This window comes from Coregonus clupeaformis, chromosome 12 (genome assembly GCF_020615455.1).
Source record: "Coregonus clupeaformis isolate EN_2021a chromosome 12, ASM2061545v1, whole genome shotgun sequence".
NCBI classification, from domain to species: Eukaryota; Metazoa; Chordata; class Actinopteri; order Salmoniformes; family Salmonidae; genus Coregonus; species Coregonus clupeaformis.
Genome location: NC_059203.1, coordinates 52,470,884 through 52,492,573, shown reverse-complemented (window position 1 = coordinate 52,492,573; position 21,690 = coordinate 52,470,884). Strand labels below are relative to the sequence as shown.

Sequence of the window (21,690 nt, the reverse complement as noted above, 5' to 3'; positions counted from 1 at the left end):
CTGCCGTGGAACTCACATTTTTCTGCTTTCACATACAGTTTGTTTTCCATGAGGCGTTGGAGAACCAGACGGACGTGGGAGACGTGTTCATCCTGTGACTTAGAAAATATTAGAATGTCATCCAAATAGACAAACACAAAACGGTGTAGAAAATCCCTCAACACATCGTTAACCATGGCCTGAAACACTGCTGGGGCGTTAGTGAGACCGAATGGCATGACTAGGTATTCAAAGTGTCCGAGAGGGGGTATTGAACCCAGTTTTCCATTCATCTCCCCGCCTGATCCTAACGAGGTGGTAAGCGTTACGTAGGTCGAGTTTGGTAAACACAGTGGCACCATGAAGGGGTTCAAATGCTGAGTTGATGAGAGGCAGGGGGTATGTATTTCTGACTGTGATGTTATTTAGTCCTCTGTAGTCAATGCAGGGGCGTAAGGTTTTGTCCTTCTTCTCTACAAAAAAGAACCCAGCTCCAACAGCGGAAGATGAGGGACGAATGATGCCAGAGGTTAGGGAGTCGCCTATGTAGGTTTCCATAGCTTCTCTCTCAGGACGGGACAGATTGAAAAGCCGACTGGACGGCAAAGGGGCTCCAGGCAGTAACTCAATAGCGCAATCGTATGGCCTATGAGGTGGTAATGAAAGTGCCTTGGACTTACTGAATACCTCGGCCAGGTCCAGGTACTCCTCAGGGACTGAAGAGAGGTCTGGGGGTTTTGACAGGGGAAGCAGGGGAGCCGACCGAGGGAGGAATAGCCGACCCAAGGCAAACAGAATGGCAGTGAGTGCTCCAACTGTGTATCTTGTGGTTTTGCCAGTCAATATGGGGGGTTGTGAAGGCTAAGCCAAGGGAAACCGAGGATAAGGGGGGAGGCCGAGGAGGAGACTACTTTAAACTGGATGGTTTCTTTGTGATTGCCGGACAGCATGAGAGAAACGGGGACAGTTTGGTGGGTGATGTTGGCAAACTGATGGCCGTCAATAGCGGTTACTGTTATAGGCTTAGGCAGGGGCTTAACAGGGATCTCAGCCTGAGTGACCAGGTTGACGTCAAGGAAACTATCCTCAGCACCAGAGTCGATTAGAGCAGCTAGTGGGAGAGATAGATTCCTGAACTGGACTGTAGCTGGGATAACTAGACGGGGTGCTGTGGGCATTGAGTCAGGTGTAGCACTTCGCAAGTACGCCCACTTTTACCTGCGAGCTTGGTCTTTTGGGCGAACCGGACAGTTAACCAGGAAATGAGTGCGGTCCCCACAGTACATGCACTCACCAGCCCGCATGCGCCGTTCCTTTTCGGCAGGGGACAGACGAGCACGGCCCAGCTGCATGGGCTCGTCTAGTTCCGTGGAGGGATCCGCTGAGGTGTGTGGGCGGTGTCCGAGTGGTGGTGTAGCTCGGGCTGCCGAAAGCGAGGGGCCCCCGCCTGTGGTGTGGACCCGACCGCCCCTCTCCTGTCTCCTCTCCCGTAGCCTGTTGTCTATTCGTGTAGCAAGGGAAACGAGAACATGAAGGTTAGCAGGCTCATCACGAACAGCTAGTTCATTCTTAATCGGGTCACTTAGACCGTTAACAAACGCTCCCTGAAGAGCTTCGTCATTCCACTTGGAATCGGCTGCCAAGGTCCAAAAGTCAATGGCGTATTCAGCCACGCTACCCGTGCCCTGTCGTAGCTTCAATAGTCTCTTTGTGGCGGTCCCGGCATGGTCCGGGTGATCAAACACAACTTTCAATTGAGAGGAAAAATCGTCAAACGACAGGCTGGCAATCTGCTGAGTAGAACAAGCCGCTTCTGCCCAAATCAAAGCTTTGCCCCTCATTAACCCCAGTGCGTAATGTACCTTTGAGGATTCCGTGGAGAAAGACAGGGGCTTCTGTTGGAACACCAAGCGGCACTGAAGCAGGAAACCACGGCATTTGTTCAGGTCCCCGGTGAAAGGTTCGGGTGAGGTTGTAGGGGTTCCCGAAGGGCAGGAGCGGAAGCCGAACCTGGAGCCACTGTAGGAGGAACAGGCGGAGGAGAAACAGAGGGAGGAAGGGTAGTGAGTGTTACCAGGTTAGCTACCTGAGAGGAGAGATGAGATACTTGATCCAACAACTGCTGGTTGTTATCCAATAGAGTCCGGATGAGTTGGTCGTGTTGTCCCAATAGCATTCCCTGTGAATGGAGGGCGCGTTGTATGCCATCACCCGTTGTTTCATGTGGCATCTCTGCTGAGTCCATGTTTGGCCAGTTCGTTCTATTAGGCTTGGGTGGGGGACTCAGGTGCAGAGACGGACACGCGGACAACGAGGGTGAATTATGATGTAGTTTATTCAGCGTGTAATGGTAGAGAGAAGCAGTACAGGGTGGAGTAGCTTCAGGCCGGGGTAGGAGCTGAGTAGGGTGGAGAGCCAGTAGTCCTGAGGGCTGGATGACGAGGATATCAGACAACAGAGCAGGTTGCGGCGTGGGAATGGCAGGCAGGCAGGCAGCAGGAACAGACGAGATCACAGGTAGTGTAGGAACGAACTGGCGCTGGAGAGGTGTCCAGCCCGGGTAGATAACTGCTGGTTGATTGTTGACAATTAGCTGCAGCTGGGTGTAACTGATCTTGTGAGAGAATGGCCACGCCTCCTGACCTAGATCCTCTGACTGGACTGCACAGCAGGGGGAGACAGACACAAACAACACACACAGGGAAAAAGGGAAAGGAAAACCAGCAGGAACAGGACCAACAGTGCCGGACCGTAACAACACCTTAGCCAAATACATTTAAACTCAGTTTTTCACAATTCCTGACATTTAATCCTAGTAAAAAATCCCTGTTTTAGGTCAGTTAGGATCACCACTTTATTTTCAGAATATGAAATGTCAGAATAATAGTAGAGAGAATGATTTATTTCAGCTTTTCTTTATTTCATCACATTCCCAGTGGGTCAGAAGTGTACATAAACTCAATTAGTATTTGGTAGCATTGCCTTTAAATTGTTTAACTTGGGTCAAACGTTTCGGGTAGCCTTCCACAAGCTTCCCACAATAAGTTGGGTGAATTTTGGCTCATTCTTCCTGACAGAGCTAGTGTAACTGAGTCAGGTTTGTAGGCCTCCTTGCTCGCACACGCTTTTTCAGTTCTGCCCACAAATGTTCTATAGGATTGAGGTCAGGGCTTTGTGATGGCCACTCCAATACCTTGACTTTGTTGTCCTTAAGCAATTTTGCCACAACTTTGGAAGTATGCTTGGGGTCATTGTCTATTTGGAAGACCCATTTGCGACCAAGCTTTAACTTCCTTACTGATGTCTTGAGATGTTGCTTCAATATGTCCACAGAATTTTCCTTCCTCATGATGCTATCTATTTTGTGAAGTGCACCAGTCCCTCCTGCAGCAAAGCACCCCCACAGCATGATGCTGCCACCCCCGTGTTTCACGGTTGGGATGGTGTTCTTCGGCTTGCAAGCTACCACCTTTTTGCTCCAAACATAACGATGGTCATTATGGCCAAACAGTTCTATTTTTGTTTCATCAGACTAGAGGACATTTCTCCAAAAAGTACGATCTTTGTCCCTATGTGCAGTTGCAAACCGTAGTCTATGTCTCCCGAGTGGCGCAGTGGTCTAAGGCACTGCATCGCAGTGCTAGCTGTGCCACTAGAGATCCTGGTTCGAATCCAGGCTCTGTCGTAGCCGGCCGCGACCGGGAGACCCATGGGGCGGCACACAATTGGTCCAGGGTAGGGGAGGGAATGGCCGGCAGGGGATGTAGCTCAGTTGGTAGAGCATGGTGTTTGCAACGCCAGGGTTGTGGGTTCGATAAAATAATGTATGTGCTAACTGTAAGTCGCTCTGGATAAGAGCGTCTGCTAAATGACTAAAATGTAATGTAAATGTAGTCTGGCATTTTTATGGCGGTTTTGGAGCAGTGGCTTCTTCCTTGCTGAGCGACCGTTCAGGTTATGTCGATATATTACTTGTTTTACTGTGGATATAGATACTTTTGTACCCGTTTCCTCCAGCATCTTCACAGGGTCCTTTGCTGTTGTTCTGGGATTGATTTGCACTTTTTGCACCAAAGTACGTTCATCTCTAGGAGACAGAACGCGTCTCCTTCCTGAGTGGTATGATGGCTGCGTGGTTCCATGGTGTTTATACTTGCGTACTATTGTTTGTACAGATGAACGTGGTACCTTCAGGCATTTGGAAATTGCTCCCAAGGATGAACCAGACTTGTGGAGGTCTAAAAAAAAATTCTGAGGTCTTGGCTGATTTCTTTTGATTTTCCCATGATGTCAAGCAAAGAAGCACTGAGTTTGAAGGTAGGCCTTGAAATACATCCACAGGTACACCTCCAATTGACTCAAATTATGTAAATTAGCCTATCAGAAGCTTCTAAAGCCATGACATCATTTTCCAAGCTGTTTAAAGGCACAGTCAACTTAGTGTATGTAAACTTCTGACCCACTGGAATTGTGATATAGTGAATTATAAGTGAAATAATCTGTCTGTAAACAATTGTTGGATAAATCTACGAAGTAGATGTCCTAAACGACTTGCCAAAACTATCGTTTGTTAACAAGAAATTTGTGGAGTGCTTGAAAAATGAGTTTTAATGACTCCAACATAAGTGTATGTAAACTTCCGACTTTACATAGGCATACAGAGGCCCATTATCAGCAACCATCAGTCCTGTGTTCCAATGGCACGTTGTGTTTTCTAATCCAAGTTTATCATTTTAAAAGGCTAATTGATCATTAGAAAACCCTTTTGCAATTATGTTAGCACAGCTGAAAGCTGTTGTGCTGATTAAAGAAGCAATAACACTGGCCTTCTTGAGACTAGTTGAGTATCTGGATCATCAGCAATTGTGGGTTCGATTACAGGCTCAAGACTTTCTTCTGAAACTCATCAGTCTATACTTGTTCTGAGAAATGAAGGCTATTCCATGCGAGAAATTGCCAAGAAACTGAAAATCTCATACAACGCTGTGTACTACTCCCTTCACAGAACAGCGCAAACTGGCTCTAACAGAATAGAAAGAGGAGTGGGAGGCCCCGGTGCACAACTGAGCAAGAGGACAAATACATTAATGTCTAGTTTGAGAAACAGACGCCTCACAGGTCCTCAACTGGCAGCTTCATGAAATAGTACCCGCAAAACACCAGTCTCAACGTCAACAGTGAAGGCGACTCCGGGATGCTGACCTTCTAGGCAGAGTTGCAAAGAAAAAGGCATATCTCAGACTGGCCAATAAAAAGAAAAGATTAAGATGGGCAAAAGAACACAGACACTGGACTTTTTCTTTGCAACTCTGCCTAGGTCAGCATTCCGGAGTCGCCTCTTCACTGTTGACGTTGAGACTGGTGTTTACTCCTGCTGCTCTCTCCTCGTCTGACCATGTGTTCTCGCATACCCCGAGAGCATCTGGTCAGCGGGGTGGTGGCACAGGAATCCTCATCTCTCCCAAGTGGACATTCTCAATTTTTCCCCTGACCCATCTGTCTATCTCCTCATTTGAATTCCATGCTGTCACAGTCACTAGCCCATTTAAGCTTAATATCTTTGTCATCTATCGCCCTCCAGGTTCCCTTGGAGAGTTCATCAATGAGCTTGACGCCTTGATAAGTTCCTTTCCTGAGGATGGCTCACCCCTCACAGTTCTGGGGATTTCAACCTCCCCTACGTCTACATTTGACTCATTTCTCTCTGCCTCCTTCTTTCCACTCCTCTCCTCTTTTGACCTCACCCTCTCACCGTCCCCCCCTACTCACAAGGCAGGCAATACGCTTGACCTCATCTTTACTAGATGTTGTTGTTCTACTAATCTCACTGCAACTCCCCTCCAAGTCTCCGACCACTACTTTGTATCCTTTTCTCTCTCCCTCTCCTCCAACACTACTCACTCTGCCCCTACACAGATGGTAATGCGCCGTCGCAACCTTCGCTCTCTCTCTCCCGCTACTCTCTCCTCTTCCATCCTATCATCTCTTCCCTCTGCTCAATCCTTCTCCCTCCAATCTCCTGATTCTGCCTCCTCAACCCTCCTCTCCTCCCTTTCTGCATCCTTTGACTCTCTATGTCCCCTATCCTCCCGGCCGGCTCGGTCCACCCCTCCAGCTCCGTGGCTTGATGACTCATTGCGAGCTCACAGAACAGAGCTCCGGGCAGCTGAGCGGAAATGGAAGAAAACTAGACTCCCTGCGGACCTGGCATCTTTTCACTCCCTCCTCTCTACATTTTCTTCATCTGTTTCTGCTGCTAAGGCCACTTTCTACCACTCTAAATTCCAAGCATCTGCCTCTAACCCTAGGAAGCTCTTTGCCACATTCTCCTCCCCTGCTGAATCCTCCCCCCCATCCTCCCTCTCTGTGGATGACTTCGTCAACCATTTTGAAAAGAAGGTTGACGACATCCGATCCTCGTTTGTTAAGTCAAATGACACTGCTGGTCCTGCTCACACTGCCCTACCCTATGCTTTGACCTCTTTCTCCCCTCTCTCTCCAGATAAAATATTGCGACTTGTGACGGCAGGCCGCCCAACAACCTGCCCGCTTGACCCTATCCCCTCCTCTCTTCTCCAGACCATCTCCGGTGACCTTCTCCCTTACCTCACCTCGCTGATCAACTCATCCTTGACCGCTGGCTATGTCCCTTCCGTCTTCAAGAGAGCGAGAGTTGCACCCCTTCTCAAAAAACCAACACTCGATCCCTCTGATGTCAACAACTACAGACCAGTATCCCTTCTCTCTTTTCTCTCCAAAACTATTGAGCGTGCCGTCTTTAGCCAACTCTCTTGCTATCTCTCTCAGAATGACCTTCTTGATCCAAACCAGTCAGGTTTCAAGACTGGTCATTCAACTGAGACTGCTCTTCTCTGTGTCACGGAGGCTCTCCGCATTGCTAAAGCTAACTCTCTCTCCTCTGCTCTTGTCCTTCTAGACCTGTCTGCTGCCTTTGATACTGTGAACCATCAGATCCTCCTCTCCACCCTCTCCGAGCTGGGCATCTCCGGCGCGGCTCACTCTTGGATTGCGTCCTACCTGACCGGTCGCTCCTACCAAGTGGCGTGGCGAGAAGCTGTCTCCGCACCACGTGCTCTCACCACTGGTGTCCCCCAGGGCTCAGTTCTAGGCCCTCTCCTATTCTCGCTATACACCAAGTCACTTGGCTCTGTCATATCCTCACATGGCCTCTCCTATCATTGCTACGCTGACGACACACAACTAATCTTCTCCTTTCCCCCTTCTGATAACCAGGGGGCGAATCGCATCTCTGCATGTCTGGCAGACATATCAGTATGGATGACGGATCACCACCTCAAGCTGAACCTTGGCAAGACGGAGCTGCTCTTCCTCCCGGGAAGGACTGCCTGTTCCATGATCTCGCCATCACGGTTGATAACTCCCTTGTGTCCTCCTCCCAGAGTGCGAAGAGCCTTGGCGTGACCCTGGACAACACCCTGTCGTTCTCCGCTAACATCAAGGCGGTGACCCGATCCTGTAGGTTCATGCTCTACAACATTCAGAGAGTACGACCCTGCCTTACACAGGAAGCGGCACAGGTCCTAATCCAGGCACTTTTCATCTCCCGTCTGGATTACTGCAACTCGCTGTTGGCTGGACTCCCTGCCTGTGCCATTAAACCCCTACAACTCATCCAGAATGCCGCAGCCCGTCTGGTGTTCAACCTTCCCAAGTTCTCTCACGTCACCCCGCTCCTCCGCACACTCCACTGGCTTCCAGTTGAAGCTCGCATCTGCTACAAGACCATGGTACTTGCCTACGGAGCTGTGAGGGGAACGGCACCTCCGTACCTTCAGGCTCTGATCAGTCCCTACACCCAAACGAGGGCATTGCGTTCATCCACCTCTGGCCTGCTGGCTCCCCTACCTCTGCGGAAGCATAGTTCCCGCTCAGCCCAGTCAAAACTGTTCGCTGCTCTGGCACCCCAATGGTGGAACAAGCTCCCTCACGACGCGAATGTAATGTAACGTAAATGTGTTTTGCGGGTACTATTTCATGAAGCTGCCAGTTGATGACCTGTGTGGTGTCTGTTTCTCAAACTAGACACTCTAATGTATTTGTCCTCTTGCTCAGTTGTGCACCGGGGACTCCCACTCCTCTTTCTATTCTGGTTAGAGCCAGTTTGCGCTGTTCTGTGAAGGGAGTAGTACACAGCGAGATCTTCAGTTTCTTGGCAATTTATCGCATAGAATAGCCTTCATTTCTCAGAACAAGAATAGACTGACGAGTTTCAGAAGAAAGTTATTTGTTTCTGGCCATTTTGAGCCTGTAATCGAACCCACAATTGCTGATGCTCCAGATACTCAACTAGTCTCAAGAAGGCCAGTTTTATTACCTCTTTAATCAGCACAACAGTTTTCAGCTGTGCTAACATAATTGCAAAAGGGTTTTCTAATGATCAATTAGCCTTTTAAAATGATAAACTTGGATTAGCAAACACAACGTGCCATTGGAACACAGGACTGATGGTTGCTGATAATGGGCCTCTGTACACCTGCGTAGATATTCCATTAAAAATCAGCAGTTTCCAGCTACAATAGCCATTTACAACATTAACAATGTCTACACTGTATTTCTGATCAATTTGATGTTATTTTAATGGACAAAAAAATTGCTTTTCTTTCGAAAACAAGGACATTTCTAAGTGACCCCAAACTTTTGAACGGTAGTGTATGTTTCTAAACGCTGTAAAGTGCTGTAGTACGGAGAGTTGTCTGCTACTATCCATATTCACACTAATGAGAGAGAGCGGACTGAGAAACCCCCCACCTTCACTTCCTAATTACTCTCAAAGGACAGCGAACACACACACAGACACACACACAGTGAAACTCTTCTAAAGCGGCTGCATTTCCATCTGACATTTAAATGTATTCACCTGTTGCAGAGTGAGAGAGAATAATAATATAATCATATCAGATCATCATATTATAATCACTGAAGAGATCTGCTAATTGGTGGAACCCCTCTCTCTGTCAAACACGCAGGTCAGTGTGTGTGTGTGTGTGTGTACATACGTGTGTGACTGTGTGGACACTTAATCTGCATTTAGAAAACAAACATTAACACTGTTTGCCTTGCAATTAGAACCACGTGCCAGAGAATACTCTGTGGTTGATACAATACTGTGTGGCTGAACCCAATCTCTCCATCGTAATTATGCCAATTTAAAATGGCAGTTAGCGGTGCTAGTGGTGGCTAGTGTTTTATGTGTGTGTGTGTGTGTGTGTGTGTGTGTGTGTGTATGTGTGTGTGTGTGAGTCAGGGCCTCTCAGGGTTGCTGAGAGTGTTGGTGATTTTACCACTGCAATCCTCTCCTGTGTTAACCAATTAACACCTCACCCCCCATCCCCCACCCCAAAACCCACAGCCCACCACCACGGCAGGTGTGTGTGTGTTTGTGTGTGTATATGTGTGAGTGTGTAAAGGGTCCATCTCTCTACTGTAATGGGGGGTCTGCAGGGTCAATGTGTTTTATGGAGGCACTGTCACACTCTTAACTGGTTTTGCATCTTTCGCATGTAGCAGCACTTTTAATATAGGGCTTTGGTAGATCCTAGCCTAAAGCTAAATTAAAAAGGCATAATACACCCATTCAGCAGGTAGGCACAGACGCGCACACACACAGCATTCCCAATAGATTCATCTGAGTACGCGCACACACAGACACACATACTCATACAAAAGAGACTAGACAATGCTTGAAATCACAAAATCATTTTGTCTGTCTGTGTGTGGGTTGTGAGGAACTGGGAGTGATAGACACACATGCACGTGCGCACACACATACACACACAAAGACACACACACAGACTACCTCCCTGCCCAGTATTTGTGGTAACGGAACGCAGCTGGTAACATCTGGATGCATTTTAGCTGTGTTTACATTTCCAAAACGATGAAAAAATAGTCACACAGTCACACACACACACACAGTCTGAAAAACAGTGCAGGTGCCAGAAGAGTAATAAATAAAGGAGCAGGTCACAAAAGGAGATTGTTTAAACTCTAACGCTGTGTGCTCCTGGAGCTAACCCACACACTCACACAACACACACACACAACACACACACACAACACACACACTAGTCATTCCTCCCCATCTCCCTGCTCGAGCTCGCCTTTCACTAAAACACCCGGCGCCACAGCCCTGCTCCAGCAATAACTTAGGAAAACTGGAGCACAGTGAAAATATGAAGCAGCACAGGGCTGGAGAAGAGAGGAGAGAGGGAGGGGAGGGAGGAGGGAAAGAAAGGAAGAAAACGAGAGAGAGATCAATGAAGAAGACAATGGACAGACCTATGGAAGGTTTGGTGTGGGACGTGGTGGAGCTGTGAGTGTTGGCAGAGCTATTTGTGTGTCTACCCCTCTCTTTACCCCTCTCTCTCTCTTTCTCTCTCTCTCTCTGCCTCTCTCTCCACCCACGTTCTATGTTTCCTCTCCCCGCGGAGTGTATCGGGACCAAGGACACAGAAGAGACAGACAGACCAACCAATACTGCCATGCTGTTAACTGGGGCTAGCTAGTTAAAAATCTGAGTTTTTCAACGTGTTCAGTACTACCACCCCACCTACAGACCAGTACTACTACTCTACCACCCCACCTACAGACCAGTACTACTACTCTACCACCCCACCCACAGACCAGTACTACTACTCTACCACCCCACCCACAGACCAGTACTACTACTCTACCACCCCACCCACAGACCAGTACTACTACTCTACCACCCCCACCCCACAGACCAGTACTACTACTCTACCACCCCACCCACAGACCAGTAATACTACTCTACCACCCCACCCACAGACCAGTACTACTACTCTACCACCCCACCCACAGACCAGTACTACTACTCTACCACCCCACCCACAGACCAGTACTACTACTCTACCACCCCACCCACAGACCAGTACTACTACTCTACCACCCCACCTACAGACCAGTACTACTACTCTACCACCCCACCTACAGACCAGTACTACTACTCTACCACCCCACCCACAGACCAGTACTACTACTCTACCACCCCACCCACAGACCAGTACTACTACTCTACCACCCCACCTACAGACCAGTACTACTACTCTACCACCCCACCCACAGACCAGTACTACTACTCTACCACCCCACCCACAGACCAGTACTACTACTCTACCACCCCACCCACAGACCAGTACTACTACTCTACAACCCCACCCACAGACCAGTACTACTACTCTACCACCCCACCCACAGACCAGTACTACTACTCTACCACCCCACCCACAGACCAGTACTACTACTCTACCACCCCACCCACAGACCAGTACTACTACTCTACCACCCCACCCACAGACCAGTACTACTACTCTACCACCCCACCCACAGAGCCGCTTATCACATCAGCTTCAAAATGGCCTCCCTATTACTGTCAGCCACCCAACAACCACTCTTACGCATACACTACCACAGAAATAGACCTGTTTCCACTAACTCATGCATACCCATCACACACACATACTGTACACACACACACACATCCATTTTTTCTTCTCTTAAATAAAGAAAAGACAAAAACAGTTGGATTTTGTTCAGCCTAATCAAAACAGACACAGAATAGCCCTGTTGGACTGACGTCATCTAACCCCAATACAGGCTCTGGGACCCAAACATGGCCTGGTCCACTCAAACACACACACAAACAGAGAGAGAGAGAGAGGCCCGTGCTGTGTAGGATGTAATTTCAGTGATTGATTATAATTTACCCGTGTAAGATGAAACCAAGAAGGCCAACGAGAGTGACCCCCTAGATCAAAACCAAACCAGCAATACTGGGGGTAGGGTAGAACACACACACACATCCACACAAACACATTGCTTTGTTTAGCCAGTTCCAGTTCATCCTAAGCAAGCTCTGTTCAATAGCTTGATACATTTCCATTTGGAAGAGAAAAACAAATCTATGTGTCATATAGTCCAGGTGTTTGTAAACCAGTGTAGTGAGCTGTGAGGGTCGTTCCAATGCCCAGTTAAATAAAAAATAAAAAAATAAAAAACAGTCAGTTAATTCAAAAGAAACGTGAATTTGAATGCCCCACACAAAGTGTCCTCGGGATCACAGTAATCCACTCAGTTATTCCCTTTTCCCATGGCTTACCCTCACCCCTGACACACACACACACACACACACACACACACACACACACACACACACACACACACACAGGGGAGATTAATAGAGAGATCCCGTGGCACAGGGAGACTTCTGATGGGTTTAACATCAGGAAAGATTGTTACTAAAGGGCGGCGAGTCACTCCTGAGAAAAAACACACCGCCGCTTAAGTAAGACGGACTGATCACATGACTACAGTACAGACCCATGGGAAACCAACGCAGTCACGTCCACCACAATCTAGGGTTTAGAGTCTACAATTCAAGGCAACACTTTACATTTAGATATATTGTATAAATGGTTAATAAAGACTTTATATACTTATTTCCTCATGTAAAGTTTATAGTAAACAGTTATAACTCATTGGTAGATATAGTGTGATAGTGTAACTATTAGTTATTAACAGTGTATAAACTAAGCTACTTTAAAACCCTTAATAAACGCTCATAAAGTATGCCTTCAAGGGTTACCAAATGTAATAATGTTTTTAGAACTTCGACTGATACCGCTTAGAATTTAGATCAGCTGTAAGAGGTTAAAAGTGATCAGGTATGTATTTAAGCATGTGTATCTCATTCAGGATATAAGACAATCACTGTGAAATAAAGTAACCCTTTTAAGAGCAGTTTACGCTGAAGGTGACAGAATAAATTAATTTAGCACTTCAACCCACTCTAGGATTTACACCCAACTAATTAGCATGCTCCATTTTCTCTAATAATAATAACTTAATAGGTTAGGGCCCCGTGTAGCTCAGTTGGTAGAGCATGGCGCTTGCAATGCCATGGTTGTGGGTTCGATTCCCACGAGGGGCCAGTATGAAAAATGTATGCACTCACTAACTGTATGTCGCTCTGGATAAGAGTGTCTGCTAAATGTAAAAAAATGTAAATGTTAGAATTCCTTCATATGTTCATTTCTGTCTGATTCTCAATGCTGAAAACCACTTTTCCTCTAATGCAATTTCACATACAGAACTTACACAAGAGAACAAATCATCTCAAGTGGTGTCAGGATTGAAACACACAAAGGGTGACGGTATTAAAAAGGTAAAACGTATTCACTCTGTAGGTTGCGTTGACATTTCAAGAAAGCAGAGTTCAATATGTTTAAGACGTTTTCTGTCACAGTTTTGGTCATGAGGTGTTTCTGGGTAATTAAAAGCTAATTGTGGAGCGTATTTGCTTCCTCCCCACAGGGCACAGACATCAGTTCAAAGTCTAGTTTTGATTTACATTTGATTGAGTTGTCAACTAAAGTGAATTTAAGGTGAAATCAACTAAAAAAATCACCATGTCATTGGATTTAGGTGAAAAGATGGGTGAAAAAAAGACTAAATGCCCTTATGTTGATGACTTTTTGCAAATCCAATCAGTTTTCCACATGGATTCAACATCATCACATTAAATTTTGGGGTTGAAATTACGTGGAAACAATGTTGATTCAACCAGTTTTTGCCCAGTGGGTCCTCTCCTCCACAGATCTCTCTCTTTTTCTCTCTCGTTCTCTCACTCTTGTGTTTCCTCTCTCAGCTTGCTGCCTGTTTAAATTTTAAACAGAACAGAAATCAAAGGACTACACCAGAAACACAGCGCTGTGTTTATCAAGTCCTCTATTAATTCCAATTAAAACAATATTCCAATACCGCTATTGTTTAATTTACTGCATTCTTTAAAATGTAATTTTTTTTTTGTTGCATCTTTGCAGAATTTAATTAAAATGTTATTGCTGTGGGATATCTCCATTTTCCATTTCCATTTTAGCAATTTAGCAGACGCTCTTATCCAGTGCGACTTACAGGACCAATTAGGGTTAAGTGCCTTGCTCAAGGGCACATCGACAGATGTTTCACCTAGTCAGCTCAGGGATTCGAAACAAGCGACCTTTCGGTTACTGGCCCAACGCTCTTAACCACTAGGCTACCTGCCACCTACAGTGGGGAAAAAAAGTATTTAGTCAGCCACCAATTGTGCAAGTTCTCCCACTTAAAAAGATGAGAGAGGCCTGTAATTTTCATCATAGGTACACGTCAACTATGACAGACAAAATGAGAAAAAAATAATCCAGAAAATCACATTGTAGGATTTTTTATGAATTTATTGGCAAATGATGGTGGAAAATAAGTATTTGGTCAATAACAAAAGTTTCTCAATACTTTGTTATATACACTTTGTTGGCAATGACACAGGTCAAACGTTTTCTGTAAGTCTTCACAAGGTTTTCACACACTGTTTCTGGTATTTTGGCCCATTCCTCCATGCATATCTCCTCTAGAGCAGTGATGTTTTGAGGCTGTCGCTGGGCAACACGGACTTTCAACTCCCTCCAAAGATTTTCTATGGGGTTGAGATCTGGAGACTGGCTAGGCCACTCCAGGACCTTGAAATGCTTCTTACGAAGCCACTCCTTCGTTGCCCGGGCGGTGTGTTTGGGATCATTGTCATGCTGAAAGACTCAGCCACGTTTCATCTTCAATGCCCTTGCTGATGGAAGGAGGTTTTCACTCAAAATCTCACGATACATGGCCCCATTCATTCTTTCCTTTACACGGATCAGTCGTCCTGGTCCCTTTGCAGAAAAACAGCCCCAAAGCATGATGTTTCCACCCCCATGCTTCACAGTAGGTATGGTGTTCTTTGGATGCAACTCAGCATTCTTTGTCCTCCAAACATGACGAGTTGAGTTTTTACCAAAAAGTTCTATTTTGGTTTCATCTGACCATATGACATTCTCCCAATCCTCTTCTGGATCATCCAAATGCACTTCAGACGGGCCTGGACATGTACTGGCTTAAGCAAGGGGACACGTCTTGCACTGCAGGATTTGAGTCCCTGGCGGCGTAGTGTGTTACTGATGGTAGGCTTTGTTACTTTGGTCCCAGCTCTCTGCAGGTCATTCACTAGGTCCCCCCGTGTGGTTCTGGGATTTTTGCTCACCGTTCTTGTGATCATTTTGACCCCACGGGGTGAGATCTTGCGTGGAGCCCCAGATCGAGGGAGATTATCAGTGGTCTTGTATGTCTTCCATTTCCTAATAATTGCTCCCACAGTTGATTTCTTCAAACCAAGCTGCTTACCTATTGCAGATTCAGTCTTCCCAGCCTGGTGCAGGTCTACAATTTTGTTTCTGGTGTCCTTTGACAGCTCTTTGGTCTTGGCCATAGTGGAGTTTGGAGTGTGACTGTTTGAGGTTGTGGACAGGTGTCTTTTATACTGATAACAAGTTCAAACAGGTGCCAGTAATACAGGTAACGAGTGGAGGACAGAGGAGCCTCTTAAAGAAGTTGTTACAGGTCTGTGAGAGCCAGAAATCTTGCTTGTTTGTAGGTGACCAAATACTTATTTTCCACCATAATTTGCAAATAAATTCATAAAAAATCCTACGATGTGATTTTCTGGATTTTTTTTCCTTAATTTGTCTGTCATAGTTGACGTGTACCTATGATGAAAATGACAGGCATCTCTCATCTTTTTAAGTGGGAGAACTTGCACAATTGGTGGCTGACTAAATACTTTTTTTCCCCACTGTATATCTATAAATTAAAATTGAGGTTACATCTCCCTTTTTGTGTGATTACACACAAACACAAAAGGAGAATTGGTGAAAAGGTCTGACACCTACTGTATCGATTACCCTTTTTACTCACCCGTGGTGTAAAAGTCCCTCCAGCTACATAAACGAACACAACTGAGTCTTGAGGTACCAACCCTACAAGCAGAAATACATCTTTAAACACATCCCTCTGTTCTCTCTCTCCTCTCTCTCTCCTTTCAGTTGCTCTGTCTCTTCTCCCCCAGTGAAAGGGTCACGTTAGACAGGCACAGAAAAGGAGTCAATATCCGCAGCAGGCCTGAGAGGATTAGAAAATGTCACTTTTTCTCTGCACACGGAGAGGGTTAACAGTGAAGCACACACACACACACACTTTATTACAGTCTCAACAACACACACACTGGTTGTCTCCAGGGCTTCAGCGGAGCTACTGTCAGGGACATCTCAGGACTTACACACACCGCTGCCTGCAGAGCTAACACACACGAACACTCCCCCCTGGTCCCTCATCCATAGCGAGCATGGGGCCTGGAGATGCTGTCAAACATTTTGGACCAATAACTCATCATGTCCAGGCCTAACATGCGTTTGAAATTTGTACCACAATAAAATCATCTCCAATTTCAAAAGTGATACTAGTAAATATACATTCACAGTTGGAACAGGGTGACACTCAAACACACACAAAATACCGTAAAGTCACACACACACACCCCTGTGTCTCGGTGCCACTCTGTGAAGTCTATTGAGTGTTGTGGTTTTCTATTCAAACTAAAGAAAGGTGCTGGAGAAAGGAGGATAGGAGTTCAAATTATCTAAGAGAATTCCAATTAACACTCTCCCCCACAGTAATTAGCTATTAAAATAGCTAATGGACAAACCCCAAAGCCCTACGAGACACCACCGCAACGCAGCTTTATAATTAATTATACTATCACAACCATCTCCCGCATAAAGGAACGTGATAATACATTTGACGGAACGGAAAGAAGGAACAAAAGGAATGTTAAAAGAGTGTAAATAAAACACTGTCCGTCTGCTAGCATGAAGCTAAGCCCCTTTTGCTTTTGTTCTTCTCTCATCCATTCATTCTCTCATTCTGTTATTCTGTCCTTTCTCCCCGTGGCTGTCTGACAGAGGGAAAAGGAGTAAAGGGACATTAAAGAAGGAGATGACTGTTGGCGACGGGAGGGAGGGAGGGAGGGAGGGAGGGAGGGAGGGAGGGAGGGAGGGAGGGAGAAGGACCCCCTCAAATAGAGCTAATGAATAGATAGCAAGTCATTGTCACACACGTTTCCAAACACACGAATACACACTTTTGTAACACTCACACTTACAGTCATACACACAAAAACAAACATAGCATTAATTTACTTCATGTTTATTAAAGCTGGGGTCTACACACACACTCTCCAGCTCCTCAGAGCGATAAGAGGTTTATTACTAACCATAAACGAGTCCACACCCTATTAAAGAGCGAGAAAATAAAAAAGTTAGCTTGCTGAGCTGAAAGAGAGTGAGCGAGAGAGAGTGAGCGAGAGAGAGAGAGAGAGAGAGAGAGAGAGAGAGAGAGAGAGAGAGAGAGAGAGAGAGAGAGAGAGAGAGAGAGAGAGAGAGAGAGAGAGAGAGAGAGAGAGAGAGAGAGAGAAGGGGGGAGAGAAAAGGAGATGGAGAAATGGAAAGGGAAAGAGAAGAATGCAAGCCTCCAATCTGTCTGTCACCCATTGGTTGTTCAGTTCATCCACTGTTGCAGGCAAACAGATGAGCCCTTTTCCTTCTTTTTTCTAATTTCTTAATTTTTTTATGGTGGCTTCTTGGCCCCACAGTAACTTTAGTGCAGTGCCTATTAAAACAGCATGTGTCCCAGCCCGCTGCAAACACACACACACACACACACACACACACAAACAAACACACACTGTGTCGTGCACTTGACCGTTTCAAACTTTTAACCTCTTACCTCTGTGACATCTGAGGTGGCCAGAGACACAGAGGGGGTGGTGTGTGTGTCCCTCAGGCCTGGGTTAATGTCTGTAAAAAAGATGCCATCTCTCTGTGGTTACACAGATGACCAGTACTGATGAACAACATGATAGAGATGACTGGAGGTTTACTGTAATAGTAGTGGTCTCTCTTACTGTGGCCTTCCCTCTGTGAAGTGTAGCATCACAACCATTCCAGAATATTACAATATTTAAAAAGAACACAATTTTCAGTCTGTCAATCCATCTGTGTTCCATATGCAGGCAATGGCTTCCTCTCAATTATATTCCTCCAGCTGTTCACACACACTCATACACACTCTCTCGTGAGCCCAGAGGCCAGTGTTTCTGCGTTAGCGGCAGTTTTAATATGCTGAGATACTCATCAGGAAGATTTTACACAGATTTTACCAACCTGAAACACACACACATCCTCTAATACAGCTGCGCTCTCTCTATCACACACAGATCCCTATCTGGACAAGACAAACTGCGATAAAGTCAGTCTAACTACGCCAATCGATGAAAACCATTTATTTACCTCACTAGGCAATTTCGGCTCCGTCTTCAGAAAGTGAGTGTGAGAGAGAGAGAGAGAGAGAGAGAGAGAGAGAGAGAGAGAGAGAGAGAGTGTGCCATCACAGCTGCAAGATTTGTGACCTGTTGCCACAAGAAAAGGGCAACCAGGGAAGAACAAACACCATTGTAAATACAACCCATATTTATGTTATTTATTTTCCCATTTGTACTTTAACTATTTGCACATTGTTACAACACTGTATATATACATAATATGACATTTGAAATGTCTTTATTCTTTTGACACTTCTGAGTGTAATGTTTACTGTTAATATTTATTGTTTATTTCACTTTTGTTTACTATCTACTTCACTTGCTTTGGCAATGTTAACATACGTTTCCCATGCCAATAAAGCCCTTAAATTGAAATTGAATTGAATTTAGAGAGAGAGAGAGAGAGAGAGAGAGAGAGAGAGAGAGAGAGAGAAAAGTTTGGCAGGGCTGTGTAAAGAATGGTGTGTTAATTAATCTAGCTGTATAGTTAGATGCAGTAGGACATGTGAGGAAGTCCATAAAGAGGAGAGGGGTTAAAACATCCATTAAACCCTGAGAACAACTCAGGGACGGACGGGTTTTCACAATGTTCCACGGTCACTACGGTCCACATTATTGAACTAGTCACATTAACAGTAGTCTGTCTGATTTAATGTAATGGTGTACCCAAGAAGCCACACCACACCTATAGGCAAATCAGGAGTTAGTCTCTTTCTTTTTTCCTCCCTCTCTTTCTGTCTCTTTCTCCCTCTACCTCTCTCACTCCGCATTCAAATGGGTTCAGCCTAGAGAGACAGGGAGGCCTGTGGTCCTTAACTTCATTCAATGAAATAAAAGGTACTTTACTAACCCATAATGATCAATACAAACCTGCCCACTTACACCCACCCACACACACACTTATCCCACCTCTTAAGCTGTTCATGCATATGCATGTTCTTTGTAATTCTTGCAGGGGTGTGGGCCTATCACAGCTCAAGGGCAACCCAAAGGTCAACTCATTTGTAAATCAGTACCACAAAATGTGTGTGTGTGTGTTTGCGTGTGTGTGCGTGTGTCAAGGGTGAGTTTTGGAAAGGAGCTCATAATCATAGCAGTGCCTTCATTCATTAGCTATATTTATAGAGCTCTGTCCAGCTCCTTCTCTCCACTGAGTAGTGAGTATAAATCTCACATAAAGACACGTGCCTAGACTGTGTGTGTGTGTGTGTCACTCTGAGTTCTCCTGCCAACCCTAGCTGTGACTTCTCTCTCCACTACAGTGTCAGTTAATGGGGTCCCCACAGTCCTCCATTGCACAGGATTATGGGTAGAATAAGCCGAGGCGCACGCACAATGAGGTTAAATGGATGTTAAATCCTGCCACGCTCAGAGAACACACATGTGCACACGCACACACTAAGACAAAAGTCCTATCCCAGGGGTCCTCAGTGCTTCAGCTGTCCGTTAGTGTGATCTGTTGTTTATTCTACAGCCATGGAGGGATTTAGTTAGGGCAGCCCAAGCATCCCCCACCTAAATTACCCCCTTACAGGCCTCCCTCCACCCCTCTACCCCTTTACCCCTCCACCCCTCTACTCATCCACCCCTCCACCCCTCTACCCCTCCACCCCTCTACCCCTCCACCCCTCCACCCCTCTACCCCTCCACCCCTCCACCCCTCTACCCCTCTACCCCTCCACCCCTCTACCACTCCACCCCTCCACCCCTCCACCCCTCTACCCCTTTACCCCTCCACCCCTTTACCCCTCCACCCCTCTACCCCTCTACCACTCCACCCCTCCACCCCCTCCACCCCTCCACCCCTCTACCCCTCCACCCCTTTACCCCTCCACCCCTCTACCCCCTTTACCCTCCACCCCTCTACCCCTCTACCCCTCCACCCCTCCACCCATCCCTGGTATCAGTACAGAGCCCCCACACAAACAAATGGCTAAAGTGGCTAAAGTAAACTAATGGCTAAAGTGGCTAGCTATTATGGCTAAAGTATCTAGCTATATTGTTATGTGTAACTGAATGAACAGTAGTGGGGAAGTTCAAATGTTTTTGAAGCATTATTCATCACAAATAAAAAAGTAAACATAAAGATGATTACCTGTTGTTGTGAGGAGGGTGAACAGCAGGACCGGAGAACATGGCAAGAAAAAAGAAAATAAGAATCATTACTAAGTGAAACACACACAGAGAGACACAACGGGCCAGGCCAGGCTGGCCCACACTGTTTGATTCATGTCATCATGTCTGTCAGTGGAGACACCATGTCCTAACACATTGTCTGAAGCCAGAACACTAATAACTTGTCCTTCAGTGGCTTTCTCCACTCTCCTCTCTTGTTAGATTGGGCCAGAGGTTCAGATTTCACCAGGAGATAAGAAGTTCAGTGTTGGGGAAGAAAACAACAAAAAATATATTTTTTGCAAATATTTCAACTGTTGTAGTGAAGTAATGTTTATAGCTATTATTTGAAAGTGCAGCTTGGTGTGGGTATAGGTGTGAGTGTCTGTGTGTTTGTAAATGTGGAGGAGTCTAATATTGAATAGGAGACAAAACGCATATGGAATAGGTTTACTCTACACACACACACAGACACACACACACACACACACACACACACACACACACACACACACACACACACACACACACACACACACACCTCACCACTCATCTACTCACCCCATCCCTCCAAGCTTAGACCAGTCAATCACAGCTGCCCTCTCTCTCTCTCCCTGGCCCCTCCACAAACACTGTCTGTGTGCGCGCGCATGCGTGTGTGGCCAAACTGGCTTCACAGCTTTACTTTGACGCCCTCCAAAACCTCAGCCGCCGCTGGGACATGGTGGAGACACAGAGACTGTGTGAGTGTGTGTGTCTGTGTAGTCCACAAGCAGAGCGTGGCCCATGGATCCTAGGGGCCCTATTCTACCAGTGCACAAACAAAAGCCTTCCATTACGCGTCTGTGAGCATGTGTGTGTGTGTGATGAGACTCGAGACTAGTGGACGACACAAAGCCAGGAGAAGCCTGTGGAATGTTTGCACTCTGTCTGCCGACCGGGGTCCAGGGGCCAGTGTGTGTGTGTGTGTGTGTGTGTATCCAGGCTGCGGCTGCCTCTGGGAAAATAACACCACCTTATTTACCGACCCCTCCACCAAAACACACAACTTCCTTAGTCAAAGGCAGCCCTCACCTCAGTATGGACAAGACAAGAAGATACAGACAGAGACAACACACACTCACACAGTTATGTATGCTCTGTACACTGTAAGGAAGGGACAGAACTGTCCAATAGGAAAGCAACACGCTGGATAGTCCAGGACTGAATGCAGAGGCATGTATAGATCTGGTTGTATTCCAGGCTGGTCACAAGAAAGAGCCATCGATTTCGGACATTTGAAAAGGCCATGAGGACGTCGATATATATGCCTT

At 46.2% G+C, this 21,690-nt stretch overlaps 1 protein-coding gene across 7 annotated transcripts in view; it reads right to left on the bottom strand.

The window, feature by feature from the left end:
• Positions 1-21,690, bottom strand: part of LOC121577700 (forkhead box protein P4) — a 174,421-nt gene that overhangs the window by 136,033 nt on the left and 16,698 nt on the right. The window lies entirely within an intron of this gene.